This window comes from Meles meles, chromosome 13 (assembly GCF_922984935.1).
Source record: "Meles meles chromosome 13, mMelMel3.1 paternal haplotype, whole genome shotgun sequence".
In the NCBI taxonomy this organism is placed as follows: domain Eukaryota; kingdom Metazoa; phylum Chordata; class Mammalia; order Carnivora; family Mustelidae; genus Meles; species Meles meles.
The window spans coordinates 5657874-5678348 of record NC_060078.1 but is presented as its reverse complement, the minus strand read 5'-3'; the positions used below and the strand labels follow the sequence as shown (position 1 = coordinate 5678348).

Here is a 20475-nt window from a genome sequence, read left to right as displayed (position 1 = left end):
TCGCTTACATATGATACCCAGCACTCATCACAAGTGCCCTCCTTGACACCCATCGCCCATTTAACCCATCCCGCATCCCCCCGAAATCAAATCTGCCATCTTGAGCCCCCAAGACCACATGGCAGCCGTCATCGGCAGCCAAGTACTGGCACCCCTCTTAGGCCATGCACTCACCAGCTCGCCCCACTCCCATCCCCATCCCTCCCTGTGGTTGCCTTCTGCCCCCCTGGTTCACGTCTATCTGTCCAGCCCCAGCAGGCATTGAGGTTCTTTAAAAAAAAAACAAACCAGATTTTATTTATTTATTTATTTGACAGAGAGAGAGAGAGAGAGAGATCACAAGTAGGCAGAGAGGCAGGCCAGGTTGTGAAGGGGAGTAGGCTCCCCACTGAGCAGAGAGCTCAATGTGGGGCTCGATCCCAGGACCTTGAGATCATGACCTGAGCCAAAGGCAAAGGCTTTAATCCACTGAGCCACCCAGGCACCCAGGCACCCAGGCACTGAGTTTTTGACTTCTGATCTATACTATGTGCCAAAAAGCCTCCTTCTTGCAGTGACAACAAAAATACCACGAGTTTTCACTGGACTGGCTCCACCCATTTCTCCCATTTTATCTCTTCTCCCTCCCTGTCCCCTCCCTCAGTGCTCGTGGTGACCATGCACTGGCTGTTGGTTGTCCCCTCCTTCCAAGCAATGCCAGCCTGACCCCAGAAGGCCTGGCCACAGGCATGGCTCCCTTCGAGATGGCCCTACGAAGCCCTCCCGACTCCCCAAATCCCTCTGTCGCACACAGAATCACACTGCCACTTAGTTGAATTTGTTCATTGTACACAGATTAAGAAATGGAAAATGTGACACTCAAGAATCACACGCAGTGAAAACTGTGTAAAACTGTGACTACAATTCAGGCAACAGGGACGTGGGAATTTCTCACCAAACCATGTGCTGTGTGTGAGGATCTTGCCTCAGTGCCCCTCACGTCTCCAAGCAGGGCATCGTGCCATATGCGAGACGAGCTCTCGGACTGATTGATTGATTACTCACTCGGCGCTCCTGGCAAAGCAGTCCTCGCTCTGCTGAACAAATTGTCTTCATGCATTGCAGTCTCTAGAGCTGAGATGAGGGGAAGCTCACTGTGATCTTCAAATCATTTAGCAATGTCTTGGAACCACTGGACACGACACAAGGATCCCGGAAAAATGTCCCCTGTTGGCCCGTGGAAAGGAAGGGGAAGCAGGAACTCCGAGGCACCGTGCTAAGGATTTTAGTTTTATTTTTTACTCCCTGCAGTCAATTTTGCTCAGTGCCTATTTTAATAAATAAAGTTTTATTGGAACACAACCAGACATTCATGCTACAATGGCAGGGTTGAGTGCTTGCAGCAGAAGCTGTAGGGTCTGCTGATCCTAAAATATTTACTGTCTGGCTCTTTATAGAAAAAGTTTCCTGAACCTTGATGGAAACCATTCATCAGCCCTCAAGGGTGAGTATCACTATCCTCACTTAACCTCAGGGGCACTGGTGCTCAGAAAGGGTCGTGTTGCTTGGCCATCCTGCCGCCCAAAGCGTGGTGGGATGGAACTCAGGTGTTCGATTCCCAAACCTATCGTCATTTGGCCAGATGCCCACACGATAAAGTCCAAATGTCCAGGCAGGGGTCAGACCCACTTGTCCAACTTCTCCCTCCCGTGTACCTGTCAGGCGAGCAACTTAGAGCTCCGTGGGGGCTTCCAACCGCGCTGTACCACGGTCGGCGTCTGCATCTTCATAAGCGACCCGTCCTTTTCACCAAATCCCCGACCTCTTTCCCTGTCAGTGAAATCCCATCACGACGCATCGCAAATCTTCCCACCTCCACGGAACCTGCTCTTTGTCAGACGGTTAATGAGAACAAGAGCCAACATTACTATATTTTCTTTGAGCTGTGGACGAGGCCAGCCGCTCTGCTCTGTGTTCTAGGTGATGACTGTATGACAACCCTATGAGGCAGGCACTGGTCGTCTCACTGTCCAGGGGCACACACAGGTTGAGAGAGGTTAAGTAACTTGGCCAGGGTCCCAGAGCTAGGGATGTCTGGACCCGGAATTCGGCTCAGGTCTGTCTGATACTCAAGTTCAGCTGTCACGGCCACGCTCTATGCGGCGTCTGCCGTCTACTCGCACTGTTTCTCCTACAGGCCTGGCTTTAGGGCATGTGCGCAGTCTGGTGTGATGGTGCCGGGCTCCGGAGACTGGGAGACACATCCCTTTACAGCTGCAACCCGGCCCACGGGAGAAGGCCGGCACCCTGCCCGCACCCTGCCGACCCTCAAGTTCATTCTATTGTTCATCCGTATTGTTCCAACAGCATTTAGCAATTTGGGGAAACAGGATTTCCCCCAGTTTATTTCTGTTGCTGCCACCATCTGTCTGCCTCTGAGTGGACCGTGTGCCGTCGACAACCCAGGCCCATTCCTGGCTCTGTTCGGCGCTTAGAGTTCACATTGGTCTCTTGGTCTGCATTTATTACTGTTTAAAAACGCTCTTGTTTCACCCGTAATTAAGTCAGAGTTCATAGCTGTGAACAAAAGGTGGGTTAAAAGTAGCAAAATGACTCTTTCCCCCCGCAGCCCGCCTTCCTCTAGAAAACCCCCCAGCCCTGAGCGGCCATGTGAACCCACACACCCGTGTGGGCTTGCGCAGACTCGAGCAAGGGAAGCGTGGCGTTACTCACTGATAAACGATAGCCGCAGCGGCATCAGCGATCCCGTCCTGACTGCGCTCTGTCGGCGCACTGCGGCTGCGCTTCGGCTGGCGGGAGCCGGGGTGTAGACAGGGCGCAGGCCCCGCCCTCTCGGGGCCCCCGACCCGCTGGCTGCCGTGCGATGTGACTGGGGATCCCTGGAGAGGGGCCCCCGCCATCCCGTGGGGTGGGAGGCGCAGGAAAGGGCCCGGGAGAGGGACGATGGAGAGGTGGTGGCCGTGGGCCTGTGGCGTCCGTGGGGGCTTGCTGCTGCGCTCAGACACTTTGTCCTTCGTCCGGGAAAAGGGACCCAGCGAGGGGCATTCAAACGCACGTCCCCGGTGCCCAGCCTGCTCCCTGCAGGCTCTGAGTCCCCAGCCATAGTGGGGCGGCGGTCATCTCTGGGGCGCACCTACCGACTCCCTGGTCCCACTGAAGGGGTCTGAAGTCCATGGAGAGGCGGACGGTGCCTGGCAGCCCCCCAGCCCCTGTTCCCACTCCTTCCACATCCCTTCTCTGACACCCACATCACTGGACTCACAGGGAGGTCGTTCTCCCCTGGGGATGACACAAAGGAACAGAATCAAGAATCCACTGGCTTCTGTTACCTTGCATGTTAATGGAAGTTCCAAACAACTCACCCATGGGATGTGTCTGGGCCGCACCATGGAAAGGTCTGGAATCATCGCCCAGCTTGATGAGCGATCCATCACATCAGGGTTTCTGGAGGAGGACCGGCCAGGGTTTCTGGAGGAGGACCGGCCAGGAGCCCATCTCGGCTGGGCGTGGCCTGCCCAAGTCTCCTCCAGGACGCTGGAAGGAACTGGAAGCTCCAAGGTAGAGTCAGGGTCTCAGCCGCAGGCCCAGGGAGAGCAGCATGACCGTCTGCATGGCTGCCGTCAACACCAGCCCTGGAACAACCCTGGGAGGAGCCAGGGAGCTTCTCCTCTTGTTTTCTCATCTTGGTTTATGGCTACTTTGCTGTGAGACCAGAGGCAAGGGGCGTTTGGGCTGGGCGGTGTCCCCTCTGCCCGGTCTCCCTCACAGGATGGAGGAGGACACTTGGCTTCGTGCACACAGCCATGTTCCGAATGGTTTCTAAGAGCCCTCAGTGCGCACTGGAGAACCATTGCCTCGTGTTGTAGGAGGATGGGAAGGGATGGAGTGACCTGGGTCTGGGCCGGGTCCCAGCTGATGCATCCTGTCTCTGGCATCCCTCTGTGGGTTTCCCCTTGGTTTTAGGGGCCGGGCGGGTGTGGGCGGCTAATTTTCTTGTTCAGTCTTCTGGTCCCAGTGATAACAGAGGTTGTGAATTATGGACGCTGCAGCAAATGTTTTTAATCTCCCATGAAACAAAACCAGTGTGTTTTCTGTACCGGGGACCAAGGGCGCGGGAACACGCACACAGCTGCTCTGATACGGCTAACTCGGGCTGACGTCAATGAGAGTCGGTCCCAGCCAAGGGCTCCACTCAGGAAGCTTCAAAGTGATACCGAAAACAAATTTGCATTTTTTCCTTTCACGGGAACTCAGCTACTCTCAGTTCCACTGAGATGTTTTCACCAGCCTCTGCAGCCGGCCAGTGTTGTGGGGTAAACAGGGCTTGCAGTGTGATGGGATGACCACGAGTTTTCGCTTTAGACTTCTCCTTTAAAATTAATGCAGCGGGAGTAATGTTTCCTGGCCCTGGATGAAAACACTGGCAAGCGCTGACTTTTCTGCTCCTCTTAGGAAATAGTCTGTCCTAAGGTCTCTTGAAATGGAAAACAGCCTCCATTTGGAATTTGAACGTCCAGGCCAAGATATTAGTCAAAACTGTAAACTTGGACATCTCGTCCTTCTCCCTGCTCCAGCCTCCTCTCCCCTTCCAGAGGGCTGGAAGCCTCCGTGGGAAAGGGGGCTTCCCTGCTGGACCCCTGCACCCCACTCCCGCGGCCCCCTCTGCCCCCACGGTGGAAGCTAGGGTGGAGGGAGGAGTAGAGGAGAGCTGGCAGCTCTCGCATGAGTGGGGGAGTGGCGGGGGGCTGGCGGGCTCTTCCCCCGGTGGGGCTTTTCTGAAGGCCTGTGCGGAGGCGTCCCTCTGCTGGGTGATCACCTGCAACTTTTCCCTCCATCCCTGGGGTTTATCACCAGCTCCTTGCTCCTGGGGTCCCCAGCCCTCCGGACAGCCCCCATGGGTCACGCCCCGAGGTGACGCCGTACTGGCTCCCTCCCCGTGGGGCCCACATCTGGCCAAGCTTCACGCCTCGCTGCCCTGACAAACTCTGAAATGGAAGGTGACCCCAACCCAGGGGCTTGCCGCAGGAGTCACCTGCAGACTCATCCTCTGTGGTTGCTGGAGCACATCGCCACAAAACCTGGTGGCTTAAAGGAAAAGAAATGGCTTCTTCCCCAGTTCTGAGGACAGAAGTCTGAAATCGGTTTTCCTGGGCTGAAGTCGGGTGTCGGGAGGGCCGAGCTCCCTCTGGAGGCTCGCAGGGCGGGTTTTCTCTTTGCCCCTTCTGGCTTCTGGGGGTCGCTGGCATTCCTTGGCTCGTGGCCCCATCGGTCCCGTCTCTGCCTCTCTGGTCACGTTGCCTTCTCTGCTGTGTCTGCTGCATTCCCTGGCTGGGAAAGGGCCCGACGCTGTCTGCGCTCAGCTGCAGGGAGTCACGTGGTAAACTCCCTATGTAGCTGCGTGGAACCTGCACCCCCACTATGTGTGGGGTAAGCGGCAGGCCCCTACTTGACCTTCAAGAAGCAGGGCTTCCTTCAAGATACTCCTGTCGGCAAACCCCTTCTCAGTCCTGTCTTTCCACAAGCTGGTTTGATAGACTGTCCGGGCTGTGGGAAGATTCGAGGCTGTGGACCTTCACCCTTGTCTGTGAACTCCTCTTCTTGCTTTATAGTTTCCCAGTGGAAGCAGTGTGGCCCCCCGAGTGCCACTTTTGCACATTCGGTTATGTTGGTGATGGCCTTGTTAGCGGCTGATGGTGCCAGGGGCTGTCCCCTTCAAGGTCGTGCACTCCGTGGCCTGCAGAGCGGGGAGGGTGGGGGCAGCCTGTCCTCAGATGCTTCCGTCCGCTCAGACCTTGGGTGGTGCAGCCTGGGGTCCTGTCCGCACCCCTCCCCACCGTGCTGACCGCTGTCCCTCCTCACACGGTCAGAGGACTGCGGGGGGGGGGGGGCTCCGAGAAGCAGGTGCTGCAGCACGACATGGGAGTCTAGTGACACGTGACGCACACCCGCTTCACTCTTTGGGTTTCCAACCTGCAGCTGGGGCTGCTGATCTAGAAATTCCCTGTTCTGTGGGTTAGCAGATTGTCATTTGATAAGGGCTCGATGTTTGTGTGAACTAAGCAGAGAGGGACTTGCTGGTCTGGAAGGAAAATGTACTCCTTGGCTCTCAGAGTGCGGGTCCAGCTTTTAGGGGGAATAAAATGGAACAGATTTGTTTGGAAGGTTCTGGAATGTTCAGGTAATAAATCCTCTTATCTCCTTCTTCCACCTTAGCAGTGAAGACAAGTGGCCTGTCTCTTGACTGCTAGACTGGGGGATGAAGAATCAGAGCTGGCTAAATTCCTAGAGACGTGGGGAAGCTTGTTAACAGGAAACCCATTTGTTCACAGAGTTACCTGTGAAGACTGTAGTTTATAGGAGAAGGAATTGACGAGTACCAGTAAAGCATTGTTCAAGATGACTAAGTCCTCAAAGGCCGAGATCGCTCGGGGAACTGTCAGCATGCCTTGATTTTTTTGGTTAGGATTTTTAAAAATTTTTTTAATGTAATCTCTACACCCAACATGGGGCTCAAACCCACAACGGGGAGACTGAGAGTCACACGCTCCACTGACTGGTTCAGCCAGGTACCCCTTGACTTCTTTCTTTACTGAAACTTACCCCACCCCTTTCTCCTCTTACTACCATGAACCACCTCCCCTCATCAGTGACTTGATAGAAAATTCGAGTCTTCTCCTGTTCTCTCCCCACTCACCTTAGTCCTGATTCTCAGAGGCCAAAATGTCATTGGCTTGGGTGGCTCAGGGGTCTGTTCTGCGTGGACACAGCTCTTTTATTCAGATAATTTGGTGGGAAACTCGGGAAGATTTGGAGACAGGCTCACAGCCAGGTTTCCTCTGTTGCGATAAACCTGAAATCTGTTACCTGGGGCCTTCGCGGGCGGGGCCAGCCATAGAACACCACAGACGGGGGGCGGGGGTGGGGGGGCTGGAAGGGGGCTCATACCACACTAATTCTCTCACAACTCCGGAGGCTGGACGTCCGAGATCAAATGTCGGCAGAGCTGGCTCCGCCCGCAGCCTCTCTCCTTCTGTTGCCAGCGGCCGTCTTCTCTGGGGGTCCTCACGTGGTCGCCGTCTGTGTGTCTGTCCTAACCGCCTCTTCTCCTACAGACGCCACTCACACTGGGTTAGGGCCTCATTTTCCCTCGCTCCCCTCTGCAAAGGTTCTGTCTCCAGACAGAGTCCCGTTCTGAGGTACTGGGGGCTGGGACAGCAACATATGAATCCGGGGGCCACAATTCAACTCAGCACTCGGGAACCCCTGATCTGACTCAGCTCCTCGGGACTGGACGGGGGTGCAGGCCACGGGGAGAAGTGGGTCTGGCTCCTTTCCTCCTCGCAGTCCTGTTTCCTCACACATGGTGCGACGCCACGGGCTCCTTTCCTTCCCTCTGACTGGCTCCAGCCACAGCAGCCACGTCAGGGCAGGACTCTCTGGGTCTGAGCCTTCTCTTCTGCTCCCTTCGGACACACCTTCTCTTTCCCAGCAAAGAGGGAATCTCTTCAGGTCCTGCCAGAGGTCACGGCCGAGTGCAACAGGAACACAAGGGCTGACTTGGGGGGGCAGGGAGCCACCAAAGGGCATCGGGCAGGGAGTGAGGAGGCAAGTTTGCGCGTATTTTTAGCACCAGCCTGTGACACACCACCTGCTCCCCCTCGCTCCCCCCACATGTCGCCTCCGGGTCCCAGCAGCCGGACAGGCCTGCTTTGACTCATGTCTCTGCCATTTACTAGTTGTGTGGCCTTGGCCAGGGGACTTAGTCCTCCTGGGACTTGGTGTCGTCCTCTATAGATGGGGATAGGAATGTTAGCCTCACAGTGTTGTTGGGGGGTTACTGAAGATAGTGTTAGGGGCTGAACCGTGTCCCCAGATCCCTATGTTGAGGTCCTAACTCCCAGTTCCTCAGAATGTGGATGTTTTTAAGGACAGTCTTTTAAAGAGGTGATTAAGTTAAAGCAAAGTCCTTAGCGTGGATCCTAACCCACCATGACGCCATGACTGGTGTGCTTATGAAGAAGGGGCGATTCGGACACAGACAGACACACAGAGGGACGACCACGCGAGGCCACGGCAGGGGAGAAGATGGCTTCAAAACCAACCCTGACAACACCTTGATCTCGGATTTCCAGCCTCCAGAGCTGTGAGAAAACAAATTTCTCTTGCTTCGGGGCTGTGGTACGTTGGTACCTTGTCCTGGCAAACTAAGTCACCAGGTTTCGAGGTGACGACACAGGAGAAACCTTGGCTGCGAACCTGTCCCCAGATCGTCCTCAGTTTCCCCCCGGGATTAGTAGAATAAGGGAGATGTGCCCACTCGGAACAGATCCCCATCTGAGGCGACAACATCATGACCTCTGAGAATCAGGAGTCAGCTGATTTGGGACCCGTGGATCTCAACTTCCAGCCCCCAGGACCGTGAGAGAGTAGATCTCTGTTGTCTCGCACCTCCTGCCCCCAGTGTGTGGTACATTGTTACTGCAGCCCCAGCAAACTAATACACCGGTATATAAACTGTTCTCTTCCTTTTCTTCTGCCCTCTTGCCCCTCACCACCCCCAGCTAAAGCAGTCTTGGATGAGCCCTATGCAGTCTGCAAACTTGAGACAGGACACACGTGCTCAAGGGGACTCACAGAACAAGGGAACGCAAAAGACTGTCAGAAAAGCATCTGGCACCGAAAACAAAAAGTACCTTAAAAAATCACCTAAAAGTTGGCCCCTTAAAAAAAAGGCGAAAGGTGACTCCCAGTTCATGGTTGCTTTCTTGGGTTTTTCAGGGGTTCCCTGCCGAGCCCCTCTTCCCCACCGTTGTGCGAATCATCTGGAGCTTTCACGGTCACTCAGAACTCCTGCTCAGGCTCTGTGCCCTAACGTGGGGAAACGGACAGCTTGGTAATATGGTCTTCCAATTCAGGAACGTGGCGTCCTTCTTCCTTTGCTTTAAGATCTTTCAAGAAAGGCTTATCATTTTCTTCCATAAAGACTCGCACATCTTTTGTACCTCTGAGTGTTTTGATTTTTTGTGCTTTTGGTATTTTTAAAGCCTACGTTTTTTCATTGTTGGGGGTACAAAAGGCAACGGATTTTTATATTGAGAGTTTGTGTCAGGCAGTCTTGTTATGCTCATATTAACTATTAAGAATTTATATGTAGATGATTTAGGAAGATTCTCTGTACAAAACCGTGTAGAAATATCATCGTTTCATTTCTTTTTCTTGCCTTACTGTATTGTCCACAACTTCCGCGTCAGGCGTCTTTGTCCTGTTCCCAGTTGTAGAAGGAAAGCCCTCAGCATTTCAGCATCTCAAGTTTGCGGCAGGCTTTTTATAGTAACTATCCTTTATCATGTTAAGGAAATTCCTTTCTATTCCTACTTTGCTGAGAACTATCCAGCTTTTAAATCATGAACACATACTGAATTTTCGCAAATGCTTTTTCTGTGCCTGCAAGGATAACCAGGACTTTTCCTCCTTCTGTTTGCCGATATCGTGAATATTACTTTGTCTTCTAAAGTTAAGTCAACCTCGTGTTTTCAATTTAAATCCATTTTGGTTATTATACGTTAGCATTTTCATACATTGTTAGATTTAATTTGCTGGTTTTATTTTATTTTTTTAAAACGATTTTATATATTTACTTGACAGAGAGAGAGAGACACAGTGAGAGAGGGAACACAAGCAGGGGGAGTGGGAGAGGGAGAAGCAGGTGTCCCGCTGAGCAGGGAGCCCCATGCGGGACTCGATCCCGGAGGCAGACGCTTAACAACTAAGCCACTCAGGCGCCCCAATTTGCTAGTTTTTAAAAAGGGATTTTAAATGTAAATTCATGATTAAGTCTGGGCTGTGATTGGAGAGTTCCCATTTGCCTTTCCAGATGTGGTCTCTCCCTTGCCTTACCATGCTCACTGCTGAGGGGGAGCTGGCCAGTATGACGGGGTGAATTTCTGCGGTGAACTCTCTGGTTCATAGTTGGGCTGGGCCAGTGGGAGCCCTGGCAGGAGACTGGAGAGCGGGAGGATAGTGAGCTCACCCCAGACTGACTGTATCCTTTGATGGAAGGTCCCTGGTCCTCCTAAAGTGGTCCACTCCATCCTTGTGGGTTCTGGTTAATTCTCTCTTCCTTAGTTCCTATCCCAGATACAGGATCCTTTGTTATTCCCTTTCAACCATAAATTGTAAACAAATATCCTCAAATTATCTTATTTCCTGCTGGGATTTTCACTGATGCAACCTATAACTTTCCTTTCTTATAATATTCTTGCTGAATTTTATAATCATGAGTATGATAGCGTCACAAAAGAAATTGGGACTGTTTCTTCTGTATGCTCTGGAATAGTACTGGTTCCTTAATAGAACAAGTTAAAGCTTTGGTAGAACTTGCAGGTAAAACCATCTGGGTCTAGTGTTTTCTTTGTGAGAAGAGTTTTGCCTACTAACTTCAGTTTCATTAGTGGTTGTTAGACTATTAATCCTTCTTTCCTCCCTCCCTCCCTCCCCCCCTCCTCCTCCCCTTCCCCCCCCTCTTCCTCCTCCTCCTCCTCCTTCTTTTTTTGCCTGGAGTTAGTTTTGGTAAGTTGAAATACATTCATTTACAAAGTTACTGGCATTTATTTCTTGCACTATTGTCTTACTAACCATTTTCCTCTACATTATACTTAAGTCACTTAAAAAAATTAAAGCACTTTATTTTTTAGGGCAGTTTCAGGTGCATAGCAAAACTGAGCAGAAAGCACAGAGCGTTCCCATGTACTTGCTGCCCCCCCGCCCCCATGCACGCCTCCCCTACGTCAACACTCCCCACCACAGTGGCATATTTGTTGTCACTGCTGAACCTACATTGACATAATTTTCACCCAGAGTCTGTAGTTTACATCAGGGTTCACTCTTGGTGCTGTACATTCTATGGGTTTTGACAAATGTATAATGACATGTATCCGCCATTATATGCCAAATACGGAATATTTTCACTGCCTTCAAAATTCTCTGTGCCCTATCAGTCCTCCTGCTGCTGCGCACTAGAAATGTAATCACTTTTCATTCTTAATAATTTTTATTTGTATTCTTCTTTTTTCTTGATTAATCTTGTCCTAAGTTTGGCAATTTTCCTAGTCTTCATAAGACCCAATATCAGCTATGAAAATCCTATTGTATGTATGTTTCTTATTTCATTAATTTTTCCTCTTTATTATTTTTCTTTTAATTTCTTAGTTTTTTTTCCTAAATCTTTTTTCCTAAGTTGAAAACTTGTTAGATTTCTGCTTTTATTCTTTCCCAGTGTAAGCATTTAAGGTGTACATTTCTATGTGAGTGGCACTGTGGCTCTATCCCGCAAGGCTCTGTATATGGCGTTTATGTCCTAGTCTCATTGGAAAGATTTCCTTGTCTCCATTTGGGTTTCTATCTTTCTTTCTATTTTTTTAAAGATTTTATTTATTCATTTGACAGAGAGAGACACAGCGAGAGAGGGAACACAGCAAGGGAAGTGGGAGCGGGAGAAGCAGGCTTCCTGCTAATAAGCAGGGAGCCCGATGCCGGGCTCAATCCCAGGACCCTGGGATCATGACCTGAGCTGAAGGCAGACGCTTAATGACTGAGCCACCCAGGTGTCCCTGGATTTCTTTTTTGATTCACGAGTTCCTTGGACGTGTGTTTCTTAATTTCTAAACATTTTAAGTTTTCCATTTATTTATTTATTTTTGTTTTTAAAAAAGATTTATTTATTTATTTTAGAGAGAGGGTGTGCATGAGTAGGGGGAGGGGCAGAGGGAGAGGGAGTGAGAACCTCAAGCCGACTCCCTGCTGAGTGCATATCAGGGCTCCATCCCAGGACCCTGAGGTCATGACCCGAGCTGAAATCAAGGGTTGGCTGCTCAACCAACTGAGCCACCAGGCGCCCCCGCCATTTATATTTTTTGTTATGGGTTTCTGACTTGATTGCATTGTAGTTAAAAAATATGGTTTGTAAAACAGCAATCTCTTGAAGTTTGTGGACTGGCTCTGTGGCTGAGTACGTGGTTAATTTTCATGAATGTTTGTGTGTGCTTGAAAAAATGTGTCATATGTAGTTGTTACACATGGGTTTTCTGTATAGATGCCTTAGGTCAAGTTTGTCAATTGTGATGTGAAAATGTGCTGTAAGTTTTCTGATTTTTCATTCGTTCATTCTATGACAGGATACACTAAAATCTCCTGTGATGGTCATTTTGTGTCTCTCTCTTTTTTTAAATGGGGGGGGGCAATCGGGGGAGGGACAGGGGGAGAGGGAAAGAGAGAGAGAGAGAACCCTAAGCAGACTCCCTGCTGAGTGCGGAGCTGGATGCAGGGCTGGCTCTCACGACCCTGAGATCATGACCTGAGCTGAAATCAAGAGTCCCACGCTTAACCCACTGAGCCACCCAGGTGCCCCTTGTTTTGTCTCTTGTAGTTCATTCTGTTTTCCTTTCATATACTTTGACTCTATGTTATTAGGTAGGTACACGTTCAGAATTACTCCTTGTACATTATGCAGACACTTTCTATCTCTAGTAATTTTTTTGCCTTAAAGTCTATTTTAATTTATATTGATTACTAATATAGTAATACATAAACTTTCCTTTTTTTTAAAAGATTTTATTTATTTATTTGACAGAGATCACAAGTAGGCAGAGAGGCAGAGAGAGAGAGAGAGAGAGAGGAGGAAGCAGGCTCCCTACTGTGCAGAGAGCCCGATGTGGGGCTCATCCCAGCACCCTTGGCTGAAGGCAGAGGCTTTAACCCACTAAGCCACCCAGGTGCCCCATAAACTTTCTTTTATTTATTTATTTTTTATTTTTAAAGATTATTTATTTATTTATTTGACAGAGGGAGAAATCACACGTAGGCAGAAGTAGGCAGAGAGGCAGGCAGATAGAGAGGGAGAAGCAGGCTCTCTGCTTAGCAGAGAGCCTGATGTGGGGCTTGATCCCAGGACCCTGGGATCATGACCTGAGCAGAAGGCAGAGGCTTAACCCACTGAGCCACCCAGGCGCCCCTAAACTTTCTTTTACTAAAGGCAGGCCTGGAATATTGCTTTTTGTCTTTCTGTCTTCAACCTGTTCTGTGTTCTTATATTTTAGTTATGTCTCATAAACATCATAAGGCTGGATTCAGTTGACAATCTTTGTCTCTTTACTGGAGCATTTAGTCTGTTTGCACTTTTTGCAATTAATTTATTTTTACCATCTTTTGTGATTCCTATTTTTCCTGCATTTTTCTTTAAATTTTCCGTCTTTCTTGCCTTTTTTTTGGGATTGAATGACTATTTTTTTCTTATTCCATTTAAAAACTCCCTCTACAGATGTGGATGTTTCCTTCCTTCCTTCCTTCCTTTTTTGTTAGTTGCAGAGGTAGAATTTAGTGATCCATCAGTTGCAAATAATGTCCAGTGTTCACTACACCAAGTGCCCTCCTTAATGCCCATCACCCAATTACCTCTTCCTCCCAACCACTTCCCCTCCAGCAACCCTGTTAGTTTCCTAGAGTTCAGAGTCTCTTACAGGTTGCCTCCCTCTCAATTTTCATCTTATTTTATTTTTCCTTCCCTTCCCCTATGTTCATATGTTTTGCTTCTTAAATTCCACTATTATTTCTATTATTTTAGTAATTAACCTTGAAATTTTATTTTTTTTAAAGATTTTATTTATTTACTAGAGAGAGAGAATGAGAGAGAGCATGAGAGGGGAGAGGTCAGCTGGAGAAGCAGACTCCCCGCTCAGCAGGGAGCCTGATGTGGGACTGATCCCGGGACTCCAGGATCATGACCTGAGCTGAAGGCAATTGCTTAACCAACTGAGCCACCCAGGCGTCCAACCTTGACATTTTAAAATGTGAAATTAACTACTACTTTTACCCTCCCCCGGGGTAATGCAAAGACCTTCAAACACCTGAACTCCCACCATTGTCTCCTGATCCGTGTGCTGTTACCATCACATAGTCTAGTTCTGACTTATTTTATTTCAACTGCACTAATTGAACATAATTATTATTGTTTTATACAATCAATTTTCATTCCGATTTATCCACATATTTACCATTTTGTCTGCTTACCATTCCTTCTTGTATTCAGATCTTCCTCTTCTGAGGTCATTTTAACTATTTTCTGAAACAAGCAAAAGTCTCTTGGTGGCAAACTCTTCCAGTTTGGGTTGTTAAAAATGACTTTTACCCATCTCCTTAAAGAATAATTACCATTCTTCTTGGGCACGCAAACAGCAGTGGGCCAGATTTCTTTTCCTCCATTAAGAAAGGACTGGCATTTAGAAATAAGTGCGCCTGATTACGTGGGCTTTTCATGGTTAGCGTTTAAATGTCTTTTCCTGACACATCTCATGAATACTATTTTCCTTAATTTTTTCTCATGCAGTAAAGGGAATACTGAGGGAAAATTTTTTTTCAGAAATTCTGAATTTTTTCACAATTCTTGCAAAAACGCAATGCTGTGTTTTATGCAGTTAAATTTTTTTTAGATCTCATTTATCACATTATGACAAAGTTTTACGGTTTTTTTTCTTTGTAGCTTGTCATATCCATTTTAAAGGTTTTATGAACAGAAATTAGTTTTTCTCTTAGGGTTAGCTTTTTTTTTTTTTCAATGTTGTCTAAGAAATTCTTCCCTGTCACAGGTGATACCTAAATTACCCTTAATTTTTTTTTGAAAAGTTTTGAAGTTTTTTTTTTTTTTTAAGATTTTATTTATTTATTTGACAGACAGAGAGATCACAAGCAGGCAGAGAGGCAGGCAGAGAGATGGGGGGAACAGGCTCCCCACTAAGCAGAGAGCCCAATGCGGGGCTCAATCCCAGGAACCTGAGATCATGACCCGAGCCGAAGGCAGAGGCTTAACCCACTGAGCCACCCAGGCGCCCCTGAAGTTTTTTTTTTTTAAGGCTGAATAATATTCTATTGTATGTATGTACCAAATTTTGTTTGTTAATATATCGATAGGCATTTAGGTTGTTTCTATATCTTGGCTCTGTTCAACAGTGCTGCAGTGTTATTCTAATTTTAAAGGGAATATCTAGAACAATATTTGTGGGAATTTTTCTTTTTTAATTTAAAAAGTTTAAATTGGTGGGGGGCATGTGGGTGGCTCAGTTGGTTAAGCTCTTGATCTCAGCTCAGATCTTGACTTCAGGAGAGTGAATTCAAGCCCCAGCATGGAGCCCACTAAAAAAAAAAAAATTAAAGATTAAAACAAATTTAAAAATATTTTATTTATTTGAGAGAAAGAGAGGAAGCAGAAGCTGGGAGAGCAGCATTGGGAGAGGGGAAAGTCTCCCCACTGAGCAGGGAGCCCAGTATGGGGCTCAATCCCAGGACTTTGGGATCATGACCCTTAACTGAATGAGCCACCCAGGTGCTTCTAAAACTACAAATTTTTGACTGTGGTAAAGTACACATAAAATTTACCATCTTAACCACTTTTTTTTTTTTTTTTAATTTTTTTTTTTAGTAATGTCTATGGCCAGCATGGGGCTCGAGCTCACAACCCTGAGATCAAGAGTCACATGCTTTTCTGACTGAGCCAGCCAGGCACCCCACCACCTTAACCATTTTTAAGAATACAGTTGACATTGTTGTGTAACCAATCTCCATTATCATCTTGCAAAGTAAGACTTTATACCTATTAAAAAACAACTTTCCCTTCTTCCCTTCCCTTGGATCCTAGACCCCACTTGATGTTCTCTCTGTATGAATTTGACTACTCAAGATACCTGATATAAGTGGAATAATACAGGGGCGCCTGGGTGGCTCAGTGGGTTAAGCCTCTGCCTTCGGCTCCGGTCATGATCTCAGGGTCCTGGGACGGAGCCCCGCATTGGGCTCTCTGCTCAGCGGGGAGCCTGCTTCTCCCTCTCTCTCTGCCTGCCTCTCTGCCTACTTGTGATCTCTCTCTGTTAAATAAATAAATAAAATCTTTTAAAAAATAAGGAATAATACAGCATTTGTCTTTTGGTGACTGGCTTATTTCATTTAGCAAAATGTCTTCAAGGTTCATTCATACTGTAGCATGTGTCTGAATTTCCTTCCTCTTCAGAACTGTATATTCCCGTGTGTGTATTTACCACATTTTGTTTATCCATTCGGCTGCCGATGGCCATGTAGGTTGTTTCCATCTTTTGCTTTCATGAAGAATGCTGCTGTGAACATGGGTATATAAACATTTCTTGGAGACTCTGCTTTCAGTGTGTTTGAGTCTGTACCCAGGAGTGGGATTGCTGGATCATACGGTAATTCTACTTAGAAGTTTTGAAGAAGTGTTATATTGTCTTCCACAGTGGCTGCACCATTTTACATTCCCATCAAAGTGCACAAGGGCTTCAATTTCTCCACATCCTTACAACACTTATTAATTTCATTTTTTTTGGAGATTTATTTATTTGAAAGAGAGAGAGAGAGAGAGAGAGAAAACATGAGCAGGGGGAGGGACAGAGGAGAAGGGAGAAAATTCTCAAGCAGACTCCCCACCGAGGGCAGAGCCAGACATGGGGCTTGATCCCAGGACAGCCTGAGCTGAAATGGAGACTGGGCCATTTAACCAACTGCGCCACCCAGGTGTCCCTATTTTCTGGGTGTTTGTTTGTTTGTTTGTTTTTAAATCTTAGCCATCCTAATGGGGGTGAGGTGATTTCTCATTGCGGTTTTGATTTGCATTTCCCTAATGATTGTGATGTTGAGCATCTTTTCATGTGCTTATTGGCCATTTACATAGCTTCTCTAGAAAAATGTTTGTTAAAACCCTTCGCCCATTTTTAAATTGGTTTCAAAAATTTTTTTATATGTTCTGGATATTCTTCATACATTCTGGCTATTAACCCCTTCCCAGATACATGATTTGCAAATATTTTCTCCCCATTCTGTAGGCTGACTTTTTCCTCTGTTGATTATATATTGGGAAGGTTGAATACATTTTTTTCTATCATGTTAAGGTTCTCTTTTATTCCTAGTTTACTGAAAAAAATTTTTTTCTTTCTTTTTTTAAACATGAATGGGTGTGGAATTTTACAAAACGTTTTTTCTGCATCTATGGAGATGATAAATAAGATTTTTCTCCATTAACCCTTAATGTAGTAAATAATATCAGTGGATTTAAAAATATTAACTATTTTTGAATTCCTGGGATAAACTCAATCTTCTTGTGGTATATTATGTATTTTTATGCACTGCTGGATTTGGTTTGCTAATGTTTAGGATTTTTTACATCTTATTCATTGATTAAATGAACTTAATAATCTTAATTTTCCATATTGTCCTTATTTAGATTTTGGTGTCAAAATTATACTTGCCTTATAATTGTGGAGTTGTGGTATTGTCTCTCTTTTTCTATTTCTTGGAAGAATTTTTTTAGTTTTTTTGTTGTTGTTGTTGTTCCTTAAGTTTAGTAGCCAAACTCTTTTGTAAATTTTTTTGACCTAATGTTCTCTTGGTTAGAAAATTTTAGTTGCTGTTCTTATTTTATTCATGTTTTTTATTTATTTTTTCCAGGAATGTATCAATTTTATCTAAATTTTTAACTTAGTGGCATAAGTTTTATAGGTATTCCCATAGCCTTTTCTTTTTTTTAGTTTAATTTAATTTTTTTAATTAACACATAATGTATTATCTGCTTCAGAGTTCAGGTCTGTGAATCATCGTCTTACACAATTCATAGCACTCACCATAGCACACATCCTCCCCAAAGTCCAGCCACCCTCCCCCCCACCCCCCCCACCACAACACCACAGCAACCCTCAGTTTGTTTCATGAGATTAAGAGTCTCTTATAGTTTTTCTCCCTCCCTGGTCCCATCTTGTTTCACTTTTCCCCTCCCTACCCACCACAACTCCCCGCTCTATCTCTCAAATTACTTATATCAGAGATACCATATGATAATTGTCTTTCTTTGATTGACTTATTTTGCTTAGCACAATACCTTCTAGTTCCATCCACATTGTTGCTAATGTCAGGATTTCATTTTTTGATGGCTACCTAGTATTCCATTATATATATCCCCAACATCTTCTTTATCCATTCATCTGTTGATGGACATCTAGGTTCTTTTCATTAGTTTGGCTATTGTGGACATTGCTGCTATAAACATTTGAGTTCACGTACCCCTTCGGATCACTACATTTGTATCTTTAGGGTAAATACCCAGTAATGTGATTGCTGGGTCGTAGGGTGTTTTCAACATTTGAGGAACCTCCATATTGTTTTCCAGTGTGGTTGCACCAACTTGCATTCCCACCAACAGTGTAGGATTTCTCCGCATCCTCGCCAACATCTGTTGTTTCCTGACTTGTTAATTTTAGCCATTCTGTCTGGTGTGATTTGGTATCCCATTGTGGTTTTGATTGTATTTCCCTGATGGTGAGTGATGTTGAGCATTTTTCATGTGTCTGTTGGCCATCTGGATGTCTTCTTTGCAGAAATGTCTGTTCATGTTTTCTTCCCATTTCTTTATTGGATTCTTTGTCCTTTGGGTGTTGAGTTTGTTAAGTTCTTTATAGATTTTGGATACTAGCCCTTTATCTGATATGTCATTTGCAAATAATTTCTCCCATTCTGTTGGTTGTCTTTTGGTTTTGTTGACTGTCTCCTTTTCTGTGCAAAAGCTTTGGATATTGATGAAGTCCCAATAGTTCATTTTTGCCCTTGCTTCTCTTGACTTTGGCGATGTTTCTAGGAAGAAGTTGTGTAACTGAGTTCGAAGAGGTTGCTGCCTGTGTTCTCCTCAAGGATTTTGATGGGCTCCTTTCTCACATTGAGGTCCTTCATCCATTTTGAGTCTATTTTCGTGTGTGGTGTAAGGAAATGGTCCAGTTTCATTCTTCTGCATGTGGCTGTCCAATTTCCCCAACCCCATTTGTTGAAGAGCCTGTCTTTTTTCCATTGGCCATTCTTTCCTGCTTTGTCAAAGATTAGTTGACCATAGAGTTGAGGGTCCATTTCTGGGCTCTCTATTCTGTTCCATGGATCTATGTGTCTGTTTTTGTGCCAGTACCATACTGTCTTGACGATGATAGCATTGTAATAGAACTTGAAGTCTGGAATTTTGATGCTATCAGCTTTGGTTTTCATTTTCTTTTTTTTTTTTTTTAAAGATTTTTATTTATTTATTTGTCAGAGAGAGAGAGCAAGAGCGAGCACAGGCAGACAGAGTGGCAGAGACAGAGAGAGAAGCAGGCTTCCTGCCGAGCACGGAGCCCGATGTGGGACTCGATCCCAAGACGCTGGGATCATGACCTGAGCCGAAGGCAGCCGCCCAACCAACTGAACCACCCAGGCGTCCCTGGTTTTCATTTTCAACATTCCTCTATTTGGGGTCTTTTCTGGTTCCATATAAATTTTAGGATTATTTGTTCCACTTCCTTGAGAAAAAAAATGATGGTATTTTGATAGGGATTGCATTAAGCGTGTAGATGGCTTTAGGTAGCATAGACATTTCACAATATTTGTTCTTCCAATCCATGAGCATGGAACATTTTTCCATTTCTTTGTGTCTTCCTCAATTTCTTTCATGGGTACTTTATAGTTTTCTGAGTATAGATTCTTTGCCTCTTTGGTTAGGTTTATTCCTAGGTATTTTATGGTTTGGGTGTGATTGTAAATGGGATAAACTCCTTAATTTCTCTTTCTTCTGTCTCATTGTTGGTGTATAGAAATGCCACTGATTTCTGTGCATTGATTTTATATCCTGACACTACCAAATTTCTGTACAAGTTCTAGCAGATTTGGAATGGAGTCTTTTGGGTTTTCCACATAAAGTATCGTATCATCTGCAAAGAGTAATAGTCTGACTTTTTCTTTGCTGACTTGGATGCCTTTAATTTCTTTTTGTTGTCTGATTGCTGAGGCTAGGACTTCTAGTACTATGTTGAATATGTTCCTGACTTTAGCAGAAAAGCTCTCAGTTTTTCTCCATTGAGAATGATATTTACTGTGGGTTTTTCATAGATGGTTTTGATGATATTGAGGTATGTACCCTCTATCCCTACACTTTGAAGGGTTTTGATCAAGAAAGGATGCTATGCATTTCAAATGCTTTTTCAGCATCTTTTGAGAGTATCATATGGTTCTTATTCTTAATGTGTTGTATCACATTGATTGATTTGTGGGTGTTGAACCAACCTTGCAGCCCAGGAATAAATCTCACTTGGTTGTGGAGAATAATCCTTTTAATGTACTGTTGGATCCTATTGGCTTGTATTTTGGTGAGAATTTTTGCATCTGTGTTCATCAAGGATATTGGTCTGTAATTTTCCCTTTAGGTGGGTCTTTGTCTGGTTTTGGGATCAAGGTAATGCTGGCCCCATAAAATGAGTTTGGAAGTTTTCTTTCCATTGCTATTTTTTTGGAACAGTTTCAGGAGAATAGGTATTAATTCTTCTTTAAATGTTTGGTAGAATTCTCCTGGGAAGCCGTCTGGCCCTGGGCTCTTGTTGGTTGGGAGACTTTTGATGACTGCTTCAATCTCCT

At 46.0% G+C, this 20475-nt stretch overlaps 1 long non-coding RNA gene across 1 annotated transcript; it reads right to left on the bottom strand.

The window, feature by feature from the left end:
* Positions 1–807: 807 nt before the first annotated feature.
* LOC123955753 lies at positions 808–4154 on the bottom strand. The gene is made up of 2 exons (XR_006821328.1): positions 2713–4154; positions 808–2556 (listed from the first exon to the last, which is right to left on the bottom strand). It is a non-coding gene; the product is annotated as an uncharacterized LOC123955753 (long non-coding RNA).
* Positions 4155–20475: the final 16321 nt, after the last annotated feature.